The sequence below is a fragment of the Oncorhynchus tshawytscha genome, linkage group LG09 (assembly GCF_018296145.1).
Source record: "Oncorhynchus tshawytscha isolate Ot180627B linkage group LG09, Otsh_v2.0, whole genome shotgun sequence".
In the NCBI taxonomy this organism is placed as follows: domain Eukaryota; kingdom Metazoa; phylum Chordata; class Actinopteri; order Salmoniformes; family Salmonidae; genus Oncorhynchus; species Oncorhynchus tshawytscha.
The window spans coordinates 77,692,574-77,710,936 of NC_056437.1; positions in this window are offsets into that span (position 1 = coordinate 77,692,574).

Below are 18,363 nucleotides of genomic sequence, written 5' to 3' on the forward strand. Positions count from 1 at the left end.
AGGAGAGGCGGCCAAAGGAGGAATTGGCTTTGGGGGTGACAAGTGAGACATACCTGCTGGATCGCATGCTACGGGTGGGTGCAGCTATTGTGACCAGCGAGCAGAGATAAGGCGATAATAAGAAGAAGAAGAAGAAGAAGAAGATAATAAGAGATAATACATATCAGATGAGTAATGCAAGATATGCAAACACACACATGCACGTACATGCAGTTCTGTTCATCTACACCACTCCACTGTGCTCTAATCTCATACAAACTCCTGAGGGTCACCCATTCAATGAGACATGGCGAATAGGTTATCCCTCATTCCCTAAACCGTTGAGCAGGAGGTCTGTTCAGAGCCAGAATCATCAAATTATTCGGGTCCAGGAAACACAAAAGGAATTCTGGCCCATTATGGTCAGCCTGTTCAACATGTGACGACAAACAAAAGTTGTTTAACAGAGACAGAAAAGGTATTGTCATTACGACAACATGGTTGTTGTTGTCCGCTCTGCCCCTCTCTAACCTCACGAGGAACATAAACAATTTAGTAGGAATTTCCAGACGGAGGACAAACTGAGCCAACCACCATATCGCTCTGTTCCGCTCCTTCCCTTTCTCCAAAGCCCCATGTCCACTACCAGTCACTGTGAAATGTGTGATTGTGATTAGAGGGCCCAGTCTCTGTCCTACAATTATCACTCTGCTCATAGAGATAGAGGCAGATTTCTTATTGTACCAGACTGGGAGGGGGTAACCCGACCTGTTGGCGCCACCCTACTGGTAACACATGATCCACTTGTTTTTCTTAAGGACACACTGGGGCTAAATTGCATCCTCCCCATACCCTGAACTGAAGCATTCCCCATGCTATTGGTTTTTGCTGCTAGACACCGAAACTCAGATATCTGTGAAAAGCAGAGCGCCAACAAGCGGAGACAGGTGTAGATAATCAAACAGGTACACACACACACATACTACCTGCCTTACTCTCTCTGACTGAGAGCCAAAAACACACCCATTTCACCTGCCAAGTTTCACCCTTCTCCTTAATCATTTCCTAAAGTTCTTTAGAAGTTCTCCACTCCCTAACTCCCACCCCTTTAGCTTCGGGTAAGGTTAAGGGGGAAGGTGTGTGTCTCTATGTTAGCTGGTGTGCAATCTTTAATTTTAAGGAAGTCTCAAGGTTTTGCTCGCCTGAGGTAGAATACTTCATGATAAACTGCAGACCATACTATTTACCTCACTCAGCGAGCTGTATAGGGCCATAAGCAAACAAGAAAATGCACATCCAGAGGTGTCTCTCCTAGTGGCCAGTGATTTTAATGCAGGGAAACTGAAATCCATCTTACCTCAATTTTACCAGCATTTCACCTGTGCAACTACAGGCAAAAAAAAGTCTAGACCACCTTTACTCCACACACAGAGATGCATTCAAAACTCTCCCTCCATTTGGCAAATCTGACCATAACTCTATCCTCCTGAATCCTGCTTACAAGCAATAACTCAAACAGGAAGTACCAGTGTGCTCAATACGGAAGTGGTTCGATGAAGCGGATGGTAGGACACAGGACTGTTTCACTAGGACAGACTGGAATATGCTCCGGCATTCATCCGAAAACATTGAGGAGTTTACCACATCAGTCATCGGCTTCATTAATAAGTGAATAGACGATGTCGTCCCCACAGTGACCATACGTACAGATCCCAACCAGAAGCCAGGGATTACAGGCAACATCTGCACTGAGCTAAAGGCTAGAGCTGCCACTTTCAAGGAGCAGGACACTAATCCGGATGCTTATAAGAAATCCTGCTATGACCTCCAACTAGCCATCAAACAGTCAAAACTTCAAGACAGGACTAAGATTGAATCTTACTACGTCAGCTCTGATGTGGGTTGGATGTGGCAGGATTTGCAAACTATCACAGATTACAAAGGGATTCCCAGCCGTGAGCTGCGCAGTGACGCGAGCCTACCAGTTGAGCTAAATTCCTTCTGAACTAAATTCCTTTTATGCTCGAGGCAAGCAACACTGTACAATGTATGAGAGCGCCTGCTGTTCCGGACGACTGAGTGATCTTGCTCTCCGTAGACGATGTGAATAAGACCTTTCAGCAGGTTAACATTCACAGATGGATGTTAATTTTTTTTAAATTATTTCTCTTTTTTTCTCTCTGCAATGTCAGGAAGGGCCCGTAAGTAAACATTTCACTGTTAGTCTAGCTAGGCTGTTAGTCTAGCATGTGACTAATAAACATAGATTTGATTAATTAAATTCTAGTCCTATTCAAATTTGCTAGCCTGTACTTGTAACTTTATAGGTCAGATGTGCTGCACCGGAATTGCATGTTCTCTCCCTGCTTTATCATGGTTTGAATGATGTGCGCAATTCCAATCCATATAATACAGTATAATACAATACAGTAATACAGTTCACACTTAAAAAGATTAGCTACTGGAGTTAGTTTAATGTATTTACCAAAGAGAGCATATAGCTAGCTATGGGCTTTTATTATTTGCTGTTGTGCGTAATGTGCAGTAGCCTATATCATATAGGTTATTGGATAATGACACAATCATTTGGTTTTTTGGGGTGCTTGGGCTCATTACATGTTGTTCATGTAGCGCTCATAAAATGTATTTAATGTCTGGCTCATCAGGCTCAGGTAGCATCAGGCTTGAATTTTCGATCAAAGCTCTAATCAAATCCAGACACAGGCCTATTTATATGCTTTATAATGCTTTTGAATTACACTTCCGGTTTTGCCGGGAAATACCGGGTTACGCTGGAGAAAAGTGATTTATTCTCGGGATGGAACATTTGTAAAATAACTGAAAATATTCAACCCTAACACCCACCCTATCCCTGTCTAACAGTAATCCACACAGCATCATACTCTCCATCTCCTCACTCGGTTTTCACTGATTTATTTTATCTTTATCTAACTAGGCAAGTCAGTTAAGAACAAATTCTTATTTTCAATGACAGCCTAGGAACAGTGGGTTAACTGCCTTGTTCAGGGGCAGAATGACAGATTTTTACCTTGTCAACTGGGGGATTTGAACTTGCAACCTTTCGGTTACTAGTCCAACACTATAAACACTAGGCTGCCTGCTGCCCTAAAAATCTATGATATCTACAGGCTTCCTCCATCCTTCCTGGATGTCCTGAATACAGTTTTTTCCGTCTATGCTTTAATTACATTTCTAGAATTCCAAGATAGGAAGTGTTTATATTTATATTTTATAGATTATATTTCTAATTTACAGATAATATTTCTAATATACAGATTAGATAGAATGCTTTGGTTTTTTGTTTGATTTTAGTCAAAACGATGCCCCCAGTGATGATTATCCTCTTTGCTAATTTTCCAGGATTACTCAGTGTTTGTCTTTAATTGAGTTAGCAGATTGTGAATCCCCTGCCAGTGTGTGGTGCGTCTGCTTTCTGTCCGAGGCCATCGTTAAAGACCATTTTACCACCACCTCAGCATGAGCCAGTCGCAATGATGTCATCACTCACAGACACAGGCAGGATTACTCAAGTACGTTGGAGAGAGATGGGCGGGGGGGGGAAGAGAGGGAGAGCGAAAGAGAGGCAGGAGGGGTGAGGGAGGTGATAGAGGGAGTGGAGAGGGAAGGAGGGGGGAAAGAGAAAGATAGACAGACAGATACAGAGACAAAGAGAGAGACTGGACTTGTGTAAGAGACAGAGACCTCATGGCTAAGTCTGTATATCAGTACGAACATTGAGCTCCGTCATTGCCTGGCAACGCTGGCGATGTCCCAGCTCCTCCAATACACTGGAACTGCCATAAGTCTCTGGACAGGACACACACACGGCTTCCTGTCTCTCAGTGCTGCAATGCATCTGATCCTATCCCCATGGAGAGGGTGGGGGTGCTGCTCTGGTGATGCCAGCAGAGCCCCTCTCAGACCTCAGAGCTCACAGCATTGTTTATTCAGCTTGGGCGCAATCACGTTTTGGCGGCCGGATGAAGAGGAATACCATTCACAGTGTTATTTCATAAATATATAATCATGACATTGACATAAATAGAAGCACACAGACACATGCAAAGACAAACACACATACATCGCCACATGCAACCCTCCACCCCCAGATAACACGTAGTATTCATGTATTCACCCAGACATTTTCCACAAAACAAAAAGAATGCCTACGTCTATTGACCATGAAAAGATGCACGCAGATTTGGTCCCCTGTGAAGAGAGAGAGAGATGTCTTTGTTGGTTATCTCCATTGGAGAAACGCCTCCGTTTGGCTCAGCCTAATCAGAACACAAACACGCCTCTGTCATCTGGCTCTCAGCCCTCACCCTCTCTGACACACACACACACACACACACACACACACACACACACACTGAAACATAACGGGAACAGCTTTCTCTCCTCTCGTCACCACATTTTCCTTTCCCCCTCTCCTCTCGTTTATTCTCTCTTCTATCACTTTCTTCTCTTCTCTGTCGGCCTCAGCATTCCTTGTCCTCCATTCATCTCTATTATGTCATAACATTCTGTTGGTAATCTTTCCTATCCTCTTCTCTTTTCCACATTTCTTCTTCTGTTTCCTTTTCTTCCCTCTGTCCTTTTCTATCTCATCTAGTCTTAGAATGTCTCTGTCTCTCCCCAGGGCAGCAACGTAAGGGCTGGTATACATTAGCTGTGCTTCTCTCTCTCTGTACTGCACACAGGCAGGCAGCAGGCTGATTTCAGTTGCTGGAGAGAATAGCTATAGCTGGTAATAAGCAGAGCCAATCCCTGTGGGAGCAGAGTTTCTCTCTGAATAAGAGGTGTTCACATCCTGCTCATCAATCCCCTCACTTCTGACAACAGATGCACAATACCCAGGGAACATGTATGGACTTTGGTGGAAGGGTGTGTGTTGTGGACAGGGTGAGTGAGTGAGTGAGTGAGTGAGTGAGTGAGTGAGTGAGTGAGTGAGTGAGTGAGTGAGTGAGTGAGTGAGTGAGTGAGTGAGTGAGTGAGTGAGTGAGTGAGTGAGTGAGTGAGTGAGTGAGTGAGTGAGTGAGTGAGTGAGTGAGAGAGAGAGAGAGAGAGAGAGAGGGGATGGCAGAGAAAGACAAAAACATACAAGAGACTCAGATTGTGTTGGATAGCCCGTGAGAATAGCCCTACTGTATGTGTGCTGAGGAATCTGCGAGCCAGAGTCACTTGTTGCTGTGTGTGCTGTATTATGAGCGAGCCTAGACCTTTCCCCCTGTGCCAGGTTTGTTCTCTGGGCTGCAGTAGAAAGACTGGGCTGTGCCCTGAGAGGGAGGTCAGCAGTCAGCAGTGCCCTGAGTACCGGGCAGGACCCCACCACTCATGTGACCAGCCCACTTCCCTTGACATCCGCCAGGGAGAGAATAGATCGAGTTGTATTTGGAGTTTAGCTACGGTGGGAAAAGCATCCCTCGGAATGTGACTGAGAGGGATGGGTACGGGGTCCTCGGTTTTCTCAACAAAAGTGCTCTCCTCTTGAGACTGCCAAAGGTCAAGGGTCAGAGCTGCAACAGTGCCCATTCTCTATTTCTCTCCGCGTCTAACAAAACCCACAGCTGATGGAAGCAGAAAGAGAGGGCCTCAGGCCACTACTGGACACAGAAGCTACACATGGCAGGCTGCTACTAAACAAGCCTCTCACGGCCCCTTCCCCACCAAAACACTGTTCCTATGCATTCCATCCTGAGCTGTGACAAGGACTCGCCTCTGTCTGTCCATCTGGCCATGTGACATCTGTCATCACACTTTTATTGTTCAGACATGTTTACATTCATCTTGCCTGGAAGTGTGACACCTGACGACTATAATGGCAATTTCCTGTCACCTGAAACTATTTGTAGGAACATGTAAACAAAACAACGCTGCCTATAGTGTGATAATGTATGGCCACAGGATGTGATATAAGCAGCTATCATGTGTCTTGTCCTGTTACGTATGTTCTCTTTTATGTCCTTTTCTTTTGTCTTACAGTTCTGTCTCTTGTTTCCTGAGGTTAGTATCTGTTAGTCCAGCGTTTTGTACCTCGCATGAAGCCGAAAACCCACTGAATCAGCCAGGGCAGATCAAACAACTCATTTTTGCCTTTATTCCATTTCAAAATCAACATGGACAAGAGTACTTTCCTTTTATGAGAACCTACAGCATGACTGTTGGAATCAAAGACTAAACACTGTACGCACAGCAATCCAGTCCTCCACAATACCTTGAGTCTCTCAAGGTATTGTTTATGAAACCATCTATCTTGACCTCCACACTCCCCTCCCTCCCTTTCCCTCTCCCCATGCAACACAAGCCCACACAGGAAAATAATAAACCGATAAGGTTGGACGGTATGGGAAAGGCTCCAAGCCCCAGTGTCAGGCAGCAGAAGCAAGGTAGAGAGAGAAAGACCCATCCCTGTTCTGGTTCCCAGGCTCTCTCTCTGGAACGGGAAGAGCAGGGAGAGAGGGCAAGCCCTAGCCTGACTCTACACACACTCATTCAATCCCACAACAGCAGAACCAGAAAAACCTGCCGGCACACACCATTCGTTACCTGTCATTCATACACACATACAAACACACACCCTAGACGCAAGACAAGCCCACACATACTCCGTTGTCCCGTTATGATGTACAGTTGTATGCTGTAAATGCAAATAGATATAAGGTCATATATTCGTACACACAGCTTTCATTCAGTTTTAATAAGGTAGTCGTATTGCTGCCGTGTGTAATGTAGCTATGTTTTCTTGTGCAACACGCCCTTTTGTGGGTCAGTACTATAGCTGGTTGTGCTTAGATGCACTCTGGCACAGTTACCCAACTTGGAAAGTGCTGGATTCTCCCAGACTTGTGGGCTCAGACCTGGGCCAGAATAATCTGCAGGTGAACACAGACAATTAACCACACTTTTACACCCACATACATGTACACATAATCGACATCCAGTTGTCAGTGTATGTGTGTAAGGCAGCCCTCCACACCTCTCTGATTCAGAGGGGTTGGGCGAAATGCAGAAAACGCATTTCAGCTGAATGCATTCAGTTGTACAACTGACTAGGTATCCCCTGTTCAATGTCCCTCTATACCAAACGTTAGGAACACCTTCCTAATATATAGTTGAATCCCCCTTTTCCCTCAGAACAGCCTGAATTCGTCGGGGCATTGACTCTACGAGGTGTCGAAAGTCAACAAGGTATGCTGGCCCATGTTGACGCCAATGCTTCCCACAGTTGTGCCAAGTTGGCTCGATGTCCTTTGGGTGGTGAACCATTCTTGATACACATAGGAAACTGTTAAGCGTGAAAAAGCCAGCAGCATTGAAGTTCTTGACAAACTCAAACCGGAGATTGCCTGGCACCACCTACTAGGGCTCCCAAGTGGCACAGTGGTCTAAGGCACTGCATCTCAGTGCTCAAGGCATCACTACAGACATCCTGATTCAATTCCAGGCTGCATCACAACTGGCCATGATTGGGAGTCCCATAGGGCAGCGCACAATTGGCCCAGCGTCATCCGGGTTTGGCCGGTGTAGGCCGCCATTGTAAATAAGAATTTGTTCTTAACTGACTTGCCTAGTTAAATATATATATTTTTTAAACATTTACTACAATACCCTGTTCAAAGGCACTTAAATATTTTGTCTTGCCCATTCACCCTCTGAATGACACACATACACAATTCATGTCTAAATTGTCTCAATGCTTTTAAAAAAACTTCTTTAACCTGTTGTCACGCTGGCATAAATGATTCGGGAGACATGCACGAACACTGACGCACACAGCGCACACACACATCCAAATGTGTGAACACATACAGTGCATTCGGAAAGTATTCAGACCCCTTGACTGTTTACACATTTTGTTACGTTACAACCTTATTCTAAAATGTATTAAATAAAAAATAATTCTCTCATCAATCTACACACAGTACCCTATAATGACAAAGCAAAAACCGGCTATAACCTTTTGCAAATGTAATTAATAAAAATGCAAATATCACATTTACATAAGTATTCAGACCCTTTACTCAGTACTTTGTTGATTGGCAGCGATTACAGCCTTGAGCCTTCTTGGGTATGACGCTACAAGCTTGGCACACCTGTATTTGGGAAGTTTCTCCCATTCTTCTCTGCAGATCCTCTCAAGCTCTGTCAAGTTGGATGGGAGCGTCGCTGCACAGCTATTTTCAGGTCTCTCCAGAGATGTTCAATCGGGTTCAAATCCAGACTCTGGCTGGACCACTCAAGGACATTCAGAGACATGTCCCGAAGCCACTTCTGTGTTGTCTTGGCTGTGTGCTTCAGGTCATTGTCCTGTTGGAAGGTGAACCTTCGCCCCAGTCTGAGGTCCAGAATGCTCTGGAGCAGGTTTTCATCAAGGATCTCTCTGTACTTTGCTCTGTTCACCTTTCCCTCGATCCTGACTAGTCTCCCAGTCCCTTCCACTGAAAAACATCCTTACAGCATGATGCTGCACCACCATGCTTCACCGTAGGGATGGTGCCATGCTTCCTCCAGACATGATGCTTGGCATTCAGGCCAAAGAGTTCAATTTTGGTTTTATCAGACCAGAGAATCTTGTTTCTCATGGTCTGAGTCCTTTAGGTGCCTTTTGGCAAACTCCAAGCAGGCTGTCATGTGCCTTTTAGTGAGGAGTGGCTTCTGTCTGGCCACTCTACCATAAAGGCCTGATTGGTAGAGTGCTGCAGAGATGATTGTCCTTCTGGAACGTTCTCCCATCTCCACAGAGGAACTCTGGAGCTCTATCAGAGTGACCATCGGGTTCTTGGTTACCTCCTTGACTAAGGCCCTTCTCCCCTGATTGCTCAGTTTGGCCGGGCGGCCAGGTCTTGGAAGAGTCTTGGTGGTTTCAAACATCTCCCATTTAAGAATGATGGAGGCAACCGTGTTCTTGGGGACCTACAATGCTGCAGAATTGCTTTTGTACTCTTCCCCAGATCTGTGCCTTGACACAATCAAATTAATTTACCACAGGTGGACTCCAATCAAGTTGTGGAAACATCTCAAGTATGATAAATTGAAACAGGATACACCTGAGCTCATTTTCAAGTCTCATAGCAAAGGGCCTGAATGATAATATAAATAAGGTTTTTCTGTTTTGTATTTGTACAGTTTTTTACAATTCGTTTGGCACTAATTTCAGAACCTTGTGGTCATTTTTGAAAACTCGAGACACAAAACTCAAAACGGTCATCACTTGTAACACAGGCTGTCCAATGTTCAAAACACTGCATTGTGCATTCATATCTTTAAAGAAACCTTGCACTTGCAGAATCATTGGTTCAAATAATTCATTTATCATGAAATACCATAGGAACATTAATTTCGATCACCCACACACAAGACACCGATAGTTTCACTGTGTAGTTGTTTGTACAGTCATTAAATATTGTACTACAAAATATGTGATAGATGTTTGATTATGGTACTACACGTAAATACATCTGTAACGGTCGTCGTTGCATGAAGGATCGGACCAAAGCGCAGCGTGGTAAGTGTTCATGATTTTATTTCAGACTGAACACTAGAACAAAATAACAAAGTGAGAAATGAAACCGAAACAGTCCTGTCAGGTGCAGAACACTAAACAGAAAACAACTACCCACAAAACACTGGTGGAAAAACTACCTAAGTATGGTTCCCAATCAGAGACAACGATAGACAGCTGTCCCTGATTGAGAACCATACCCGGCCAAAACAAAGAAATACAACACATAGAAAAAAGAACATAGAATGCCCACCCAAATCACACCCTGACCAAACCAAAATAGAGACATAAAAAGCTCTCTAAGGTCAGGGCGTGACAACATCAATGTAAAAGGACTAGTAAAGAGAATACTACAGACACAGTGGAATCATTGAACAAAATCTGAAATGTATTGATGAAATACAATAAAATCACTCATAGGTTTCTTTGAATCAAAAGCAAAAATAATTAGCTCCAAAAAAAGAAAAAAACTACAGCAACATCAACTACAGTGTTCCTCACCTGGCTTACTGTAAAAAGCAAAACAAAGGATTGATTACTGTACTTCTATATATCCCTCAACCCTGTCTTGTGGATTTGGCCATAGGTTCTCATCCACATCACAATGGATGTTTTCATTAGCCAAACATCTTGGGAATAATCTTTGGGCGAATCCAGGCCTGACACTGGTCTGCCGTGATGTCATTGCATGCGTCATCCATGGCCTGGAGAAGGGTGGCTTGTTCGTGAGGGCGCCTATCATATACCTTCCACCTCCATGTGGAGAAAACTTCCTCAATCGGGTTTTTAGGAAAGGAGAGTATGGGGGTAAGTACAGGATGGTAAATTGTGGATGGGCCTGAAACCATGCTTGCACCATTTGAGCATGGTGGAACCTGACATTATCCCACACAATCACATAGGTCATGCCATCAGCTCTACAGACCTGATTTAGCTCATCAAGGAAGGTTACATTCGAACAGCGAATCTTGTGGCTGCCTGCAACTCAATATATAGAGTATATAGAGTAGAGAGCTTTAGTTGTTGTTCGACCTAACATTAGAACGGGCAAGATGCGTAATCTAAGCAACTTTGACCGTGGTATGATTGTTGATGCCACACATGGTGATTCCAGCATCTCAGCAACAGCTGCCTTCCTGGGATTTTTATGCACTACAGTCTCTAGAGTTTACAGAGAATGGTGCGATAAACAAAACACATTCAGTGAGCGGCAGTTCTGTGGGAAAAACACCTTGTTAATGACAGAGGTCAGAGGAGAATGTCCAGACTCATTCAAGCTAACAGAAAGGCCACAAATGCTCAAATAACAGCTGTTTAAAACAGTGGTGTGCAGAAGGGCATCTCTTAACGTACAACACTGTGAATAATTCAGGCTGTTGTGGAGGCAAAAGGGGGTCCTACCCAGTACTAGATAGGTGTACCTAATAAAGTAATGTCAAATCTGAAAACATGGATTGGAAAAGTGGTACATGGGACCATAGAGACAGTGCCTGATAAACAATGATGATGAAATATTACATCCATAGATAATGTAGTCCAATTGGTTCATGTTCCAAGGTAATTGGTGTCAATGGATCTCGTTATCCTGAAACTTTCATGAAATATTGTTTGTCAGTTTCCACAAAACTATGCATTAAGAGTAATGCAACAGTTACTTATCATTTTGAGCAGTTGTATCAATTGATAGTTAGATCATTGTAATGAAATGAGTAGACAGTCATTTCAGATGTAATGTGTGAATTGCCTTTTGAAATGGTAATAATTTGATGTTAAATTGTGTCGTTTTGAACAGGTGATTTTAGTTCACTGAACAAATGATCTTAGCTTTATGTGTATTGTATCCAAGCAATTGGAAAAAGTGTTAAAGTTTTGAAAAATGTGCATTTTGGTCATTGGTTGTGAGTTTTGTGTCTAGAGTTTTGAAAAATGACATCAAGGTTCTGAAATTAGTGCCAAAGTGATTGTAAAAAACTAATATATTTGCAAAAATTTCTAAAAATCTGTTTTCACTTTGTCAGTATGGGGTATTGTGTTTAGATTGATGTGGGGGGGGGGATATTTTATCAATTTTAGAATAAGGCTGCAACGTAACAACATTTTAAAATGGTCTGAATACTCTCCGAATGTACTATATGTCATCACCCTGTAACATCTACTAGGCTTCTGGGTGATGTAAAATTAGATCTAGATGCACTGTATGCTCGTTCAGACAGACAGACAGACAGACAGACAGACAGACAGACAGACAGACAGACAGACAGACAGACAGACAGACAGACAGACAGACAGACACTCTCTCTCTCTCTCTCTACTGTCACATTGTAGACTTCCGGCGCCGACAGAGATGGCCGCCTCGCTTCGCGTTCTAGGAAACTATGCAGTTTTTTGTTTTTTTACGTGTTATTTCTTACACTAGTACCCCAGGTCATCTTAGGTTTCTTTACATACAGCCGACAAGAACTACTGAATATAAGATCAGCGTCAACTCACCATCAGTACGACCAAGAATATGTTTTTCGCGATGCGGATCCTGAGTTCTGCCTTACAACCAGTGTAACCGAGTGGATCACATGCAGCGACCAAAAAAAAAAAAAAAAAAAACGACTCAGAAAAAGAGGGAAACGAGGCGGTCTTCTGGTCAGACTCCGGAGGCGGGCACATCGTGCACCACTCCCCAGCATTCTTCTTGCCAATGTCCAGTCTCTTGACAACAAGGTTGATGAAATCCGAGCAAGGGTAGCATTCCAGAGGGACATCAGAGACTGTAACGTTCTCTGCTTCACGGAAACATGGCTCACTGGAGAGACGCAATCCGAAGCGGTGCAGCCAGCGGGTTTCTCCACGCATCGCGCCGACAGAAACAAACATCTCTCTGGTAAGAAGAGGGGCGGGGGCGTATGCCTTATGACTAACGTGACATGGTGTGATGAAGGAAACATACAGGAACTCAAATCCTTCTGTTCACCTGATTTAGAATTCCTCACAATCAAATGTAGACCGCATTATCTACCAAGAGAATTCTCTTCGATTATAATCACAGCCGTATATATCTCCCCCCAAGCAGACACATCGATGGCTCTGAACGAACTTTATTTAACTCTCTGCAAACTGGAAACGATTTATCCGGAGGCTGCATTCATTGTAGCTGGGGATTTTAACAAGGCTAATCTGAAAACAAGACTCCCTAAAATTTATCAGCATATTGATTGCGCAACCAGGGGTGGAAAGACCCTGGATCATTGTTACTCTAACTTCCGCGACGCATATAAGGCCCTGCCCCGCCCCCTTTCGGAAAAGCTGACCACGACTCCATTTTGTTGATCCCTGCCTACAGACAGAAACTAAAACAAGAAGCTCCCACGCTGAGGTCTGTCCAACGCTGGTCCGACCAAGCTGACTCCACACTCCAAGACTGCTTCCATCACGTGGACTGGGAGATGTTTCGTATTGCGTCAGACAACAACATTGACGAATACGCTGATACGGTGTGCGAGTTCATTAGAACGTGCGTTGAAGATGTCGTTCCCATAGCAACGATTAAAACATTCCCTAACCAGAAACCGTGGATTGATGGCAGCATTCGTGTGAAACTGAAGGCACGAACCACTGCTTTTAATCAGGGCAAGGTGTCTGGTAACATGACTGAATACAAACAGTGCAACTATTCCCTCCGCAAGGCTATCAAACAAGCTAAGCGCCAGTACAGAGACAAAGTAGAATCTCAATTCAACGGCTCAGACACAAGAGGTATGTGGCAGGGTCTACAGTCAATCACGGACTACAGGAAGAAACCCAGCCCAGTCACGGACCAGGATGTCTTGCTCCCAGGCAGACTAAATAACTTTTTTGCCCGCTTTGAGGACAATACAGTGCCACTGACACGGCCTGCAACGGAATCATGCGGTCTCTCCTTCACTGCAGCCGAAGTGAGTAAGACATTTAAACGTGTTAACCCTCGCAAGGCTGCAGGCCCAGACGGCATCCCCAGCCGCGCCCTCAGAGCATGCGCAGACCAGCTGGCCGGTGTGTTTACGGACATATTCAACCAATCCCTATACCAGTCTGCTGTTCCCACATGCTTCAAGAGGGCCACCATTGTTCCTGTTCCCAAGAAAGCTAAGGTAACTGAGCTAAACGACTACCGCCCCGTAGCACTCACATCCGTCATCATGAAGTGCTTTGAGAGACTAGTCAAGGACCATATCACCTCCACCCTACCTGACACCCTTGACCCACTCCAATTTGCTTACCGCCCAAATAGGTCCACAGACGATGCAATCTCAACCACACTGCACACTGCCCTAACCCATCTGGACAAGAGGAATACCTATGTGAGAATGCTGTTCATCGACTACAGCTCGGCATTCAACACCATAGTACCCTCCAAGCTCGTCATCAAGCTCGAGACCCTGGGTCTCGACCCCGCCCTGTGCAACTGGGTACTGGACTTCCTGACGGGCCGCCCCCAGGTGGTGAGGGTAGGCAACAACATCTCCTCCCCGCTGATCCTCAACACTGGGGCCCCACAAGGGTGCGTTCTGAGCCCCCTCCTGTACTCCCTGTTCACCCACGACTGCGTGGCCATGCACGCCTCCAACTCAATCATCAAGTTTGCGGACGACACAACAGTGGTAGGCTTGATTACCAACAACGACGAGACGGCCTACAGGGAGGAGGTGAGGGCCCTCGGAGTGTGGTGTCAGGAAAATAACCTCACACTCAACGTCAACAAAACTAAGGAGATGATTGTGGACTTCAGGAAACAGCAGAGGGAACACCCCCATCCACATCGATGGAACAGTAGTGGAGAGGGTAGCAAGTTTTAAGTTCCTCGGCATACACATCACAGACAAACTGAATTGGTCCACTCACACAGACAGCATCGTGAGGAAGGCGCAGCAGCGCCTCTTCAACCTCAGGAGGCTGAAGAAATTCGGCTTGTCACCAAAAGCACTCACAAACTTCTACAGATGCACAATCGAGAGCATCCTGGCGGGCTGTATCACCGCCTGGTATGGCAACTGCACCGCCCTCAACCGTAAGGCTCTCCAGAGGGTAGTGAGGTCTGCACAACGCATCACCGGGGGCAAACTACCTGCCCTCCAGGACACCTACACCACCCGATGCTACAGGAAGGCCATAAAGATCATCAAGGACATCAACCACCGAGCCACTGCCTGTTCACCCCGCTGTCATCCAGAAGGCGAGGTCAGTACAGGTGCATCAAAGCTGGGACCGAGAGACTGAAAAACAGCTTCTATCTCAAGGCCATCAGACTGTTAAACAGCCACCACTAACATTGAGTGGCTACTGCCAACACACTGTCAATGACACTGACTCTACTCCAGCCACTTTAATCATGGGAATTGATGGGAAATGATGTAAATATATCACTAGCCACTTTAAACAATGCTACCTTATATAATGTTACTTACCCTACATTGTTCATCTCATATGCATACGTTGATACTGTACTCTATATCATCGACTGCATCCTTATGTAATACATGTATCACTAGCCACTTTAACTATGCCACTTGGTTTACATACTTATCTCATATGTATATACTGTACTCGATATCATCTACTGTATCTTGCCTATGCTGCTCTGTACCATCACTCATTCATATATCCTTATGTACATATTCTTTATCCCCTTACACTGTGTATAAGACAGTAGTTTTTTTGGAATTGTTAGTTAGATTACTTGCTCGTTATTACTGCATTGTCGGAACTAGAAGCACAAGCATTTCGCTACACTCGCATAAACATCTGCTAACCATGTGTATGTGACAAATAAAATTTGATTTGATTTGACTCACACAGACAGACAGACAGACAGACAGACAGACAGACAGACAGACAGACAGACAGACAGACAGACAGACAGACAGACAGACAGACAGACAGACAGACAGACAGACAGACACACTCTCTCTCTCTACTGTCACAGTGTTGACTCACACAGACAGACAGATACACTCTCTCTCTCTCTCTACTGTCACAGTGTTGGCTCACAGAATCTTTGATACTCTGGGACATGGAGATCTCATGACATCAAAAACAACCTCCTCATTCACACCAGAGGCCAGAAACACAGGCCCAGCTCCTCACTGCTCAAACACACAGACAAAAGTACTGGCTTCACCTCCCTTTCTCTCTTTTTCTTCACTTCCCTCTATTTTTCTCTCCCTCTTTCTGGTCTGGCATAGTCGCCTCACGCAAATTCAACACAGATCTCCCATAGATTTGCAGATTGACAGCTGGTGCTACGTGCCAGCACTTCCAAATGTCCAGGGGTCCACAAAGCCAGCAACACAGGATTATCCTGCCTGACTCTCTTCAACAGCCAGGGAACTCATTCAGTTGGTGCTCAACACTCTCTCTCTGTTGGCTTTCCTTTTCTTCACGTCGTCTCCTGTATCTAGCAGGCTTTGGCAGTGACAAACAAACAGATGAATTAAGCGAGGCTGGTAATGGTTGTGGTAGTGCTGACGTCAGACACACAGCCTACTAGGTCTTGACAGAATCACAGAGAGCAGGGTGGGTCTTGTGCACACACATGTACACACACACACACACACTGGGCTAGGCCTGCTGCAGACAGCCTTGTTCGTCTCTGTGTTGTGTCTGTGTGCACTAAAACACTGCTTAATGTTGTTGGGGGTGCTAACCAGGCTACAGTGAAGTACATTATGCACTGACTGATGAAAGCAAGGTTGTCTGATGCTTGTCCCTGTGTGTGAACATGTTTCCGTGTCCGTGTCTCTCTTCTGTTTGAAGGGGTCAGTGGGAAATGTTGGGTGCTGCCTTACCACTGGCCATTAACCAGTGAGTATGGGTGTCATTCTGCTTTACTAAGAGGATAATGCTGTCTTCATGCCTCCAAGTTTATTTCCAGGGGCATAAAAAAGATACTATACACCTACTATTAAGACAAACTGGTTATAATTGTTGGTTATAATCTGTGACTGTCCTTCTGTCTCACTGATTGTCTGCCTGTGTGTCTGTGCCTGTGTCCCTGCATGCAAGTGTGTGTTAGTCATACGTTGTGAACATGTGGAAGCAGGGCCATGCTCCATCTGATGATCAGACTACCAGGAGCCACTTCATCCACAGAGACCCAGAACAAAGAGCCCAAAAAAAGCATGATCACCACACAGTCTCTGTTATGCTACAGCCCTAATGCACTGCACCACAACTCCCTGCCTCTCAGTGTGTGTGTGTGTGTGTGTGTGTGTGTGTGTGTGTGTGTGTGTGTGTGTGTGTGTGTGTGGACGTGTTTAGCTATTCATGTGGGGACCAGAAGTCCTTATTTTTTTTATTAGCAACTGGGGACATGTTTTTAGTCCCCAGTTCCCACAAGGTCAAATGCTATTTCTAGTTGGTTTAGGGTTAAGTAAGGTTAGAATTAGTGTTAAGCGTAGAATTACATTAAGGGTTAAGGTTAGGAGCTGGGGTTAGGTTAAGGTTAGTAACTAAGGTTAGGTTTAGGGTTAAGGTTAGGTTTTTGGGTTAAGATTAATGTTAGGGTTAGGGGAAGAGTACGGGTTCCCACAAGGTTAGCTGTACAAGACTGTGTGTTTGTGACAGAACGGCACTAAGAAGAAACACAAAAGCAAGACAGAAAATGTCCAGAAGCCACAGTGAAGTGGTCCCTTTGGTGGGTGTGGTGTAGAGGAGATGGGGGTATCAGGGACAGACCTTGTATGGTGAAAGGACAAAGACATCCCCTCTCATTCCTCCAGCCTTACTAGAGGTTATTTTTGAGGCATTCTGAACTCTCCCACGCAGGCACCAAAATGTTGGGGTTAGTTCATTTATTATCTTTTGATGTTTTTCCGTCTAATGAAGCCCCAGAGGGACGTGTGGAGTTGTTCTTGGCCCTCTAGGCAGATGAGAATAGGAGGGAGGGGGTGTGTGTGTGTGTGTGTGTGTGTCGGCAGCCTGAACAGTCACTGCATATGTCAATCACTGCAAGGCCCTTTGCTATTGCTAATGTGACCATCCTGGGTATGACCGCACCCCAGTCATCCCTATGTCCCTGTGCCTGGCTGTTCCAGGGGAAGGTGTGTCGGTATCGGCCCTACCTCTCTCAGTGAGACAGCAGGGTGTCTGATGGGAGCATGACCTGTCCCTGCCTGTTCAGACTGGCCCACCCTTCTACCCTGGCTGTGTGATTTATGTCTCTGTTCATGCGCTCAGAGGAATAGCAGGGGAATTACAGACAGGGGAATGGGAGGCCAGGCCAGGCAGCGTGGGAGAGACCCTGGGGAGAGAGACAGCCAGCGCTCTCCCAGCCTCTGGAGCACAGCAGGGCCAACAGGGTGAAGTGGTCTGACTCTTTATACGTGCACCCTCACATAGAACAGTACGGGCATGCACGCACACACAGACACACACACAGAGACACACACACACACAGCATCACACTGGCTCTTGTATTTGGTGAGAGAACAGACGTCATGTATTACTGTAAATGATGTCTGTTAACATGAATCAGCTAGGAGGACAACCTTGAACCGGGAGACGGGAGAAAAAGCTCAATGGTTTGACTTGCTGTAGCTGATACTTCTCCCCATGAAAATACAATGAAAGCAGTGATTCATTCTGTCATTGGTCGGGTGAAAAACCCGTTTCCGTGTTCTTCCATTTCTTCCAGGCCACGTTTCACAATGCATGATGTTGTATTTATCTGTGGTCCCGAGACGGCTAGTCTTTATACCACGATGGTGCTGTCAGTGTTTTCCTAGTCGGCTGTTCTGACTATTGCACAAGACTTATCCAGTGGGGAAACCGAAGGTACTTATGAGTATTAGCTAATCTCGTCTCTTAGATACTGAACTGTACAACAATAA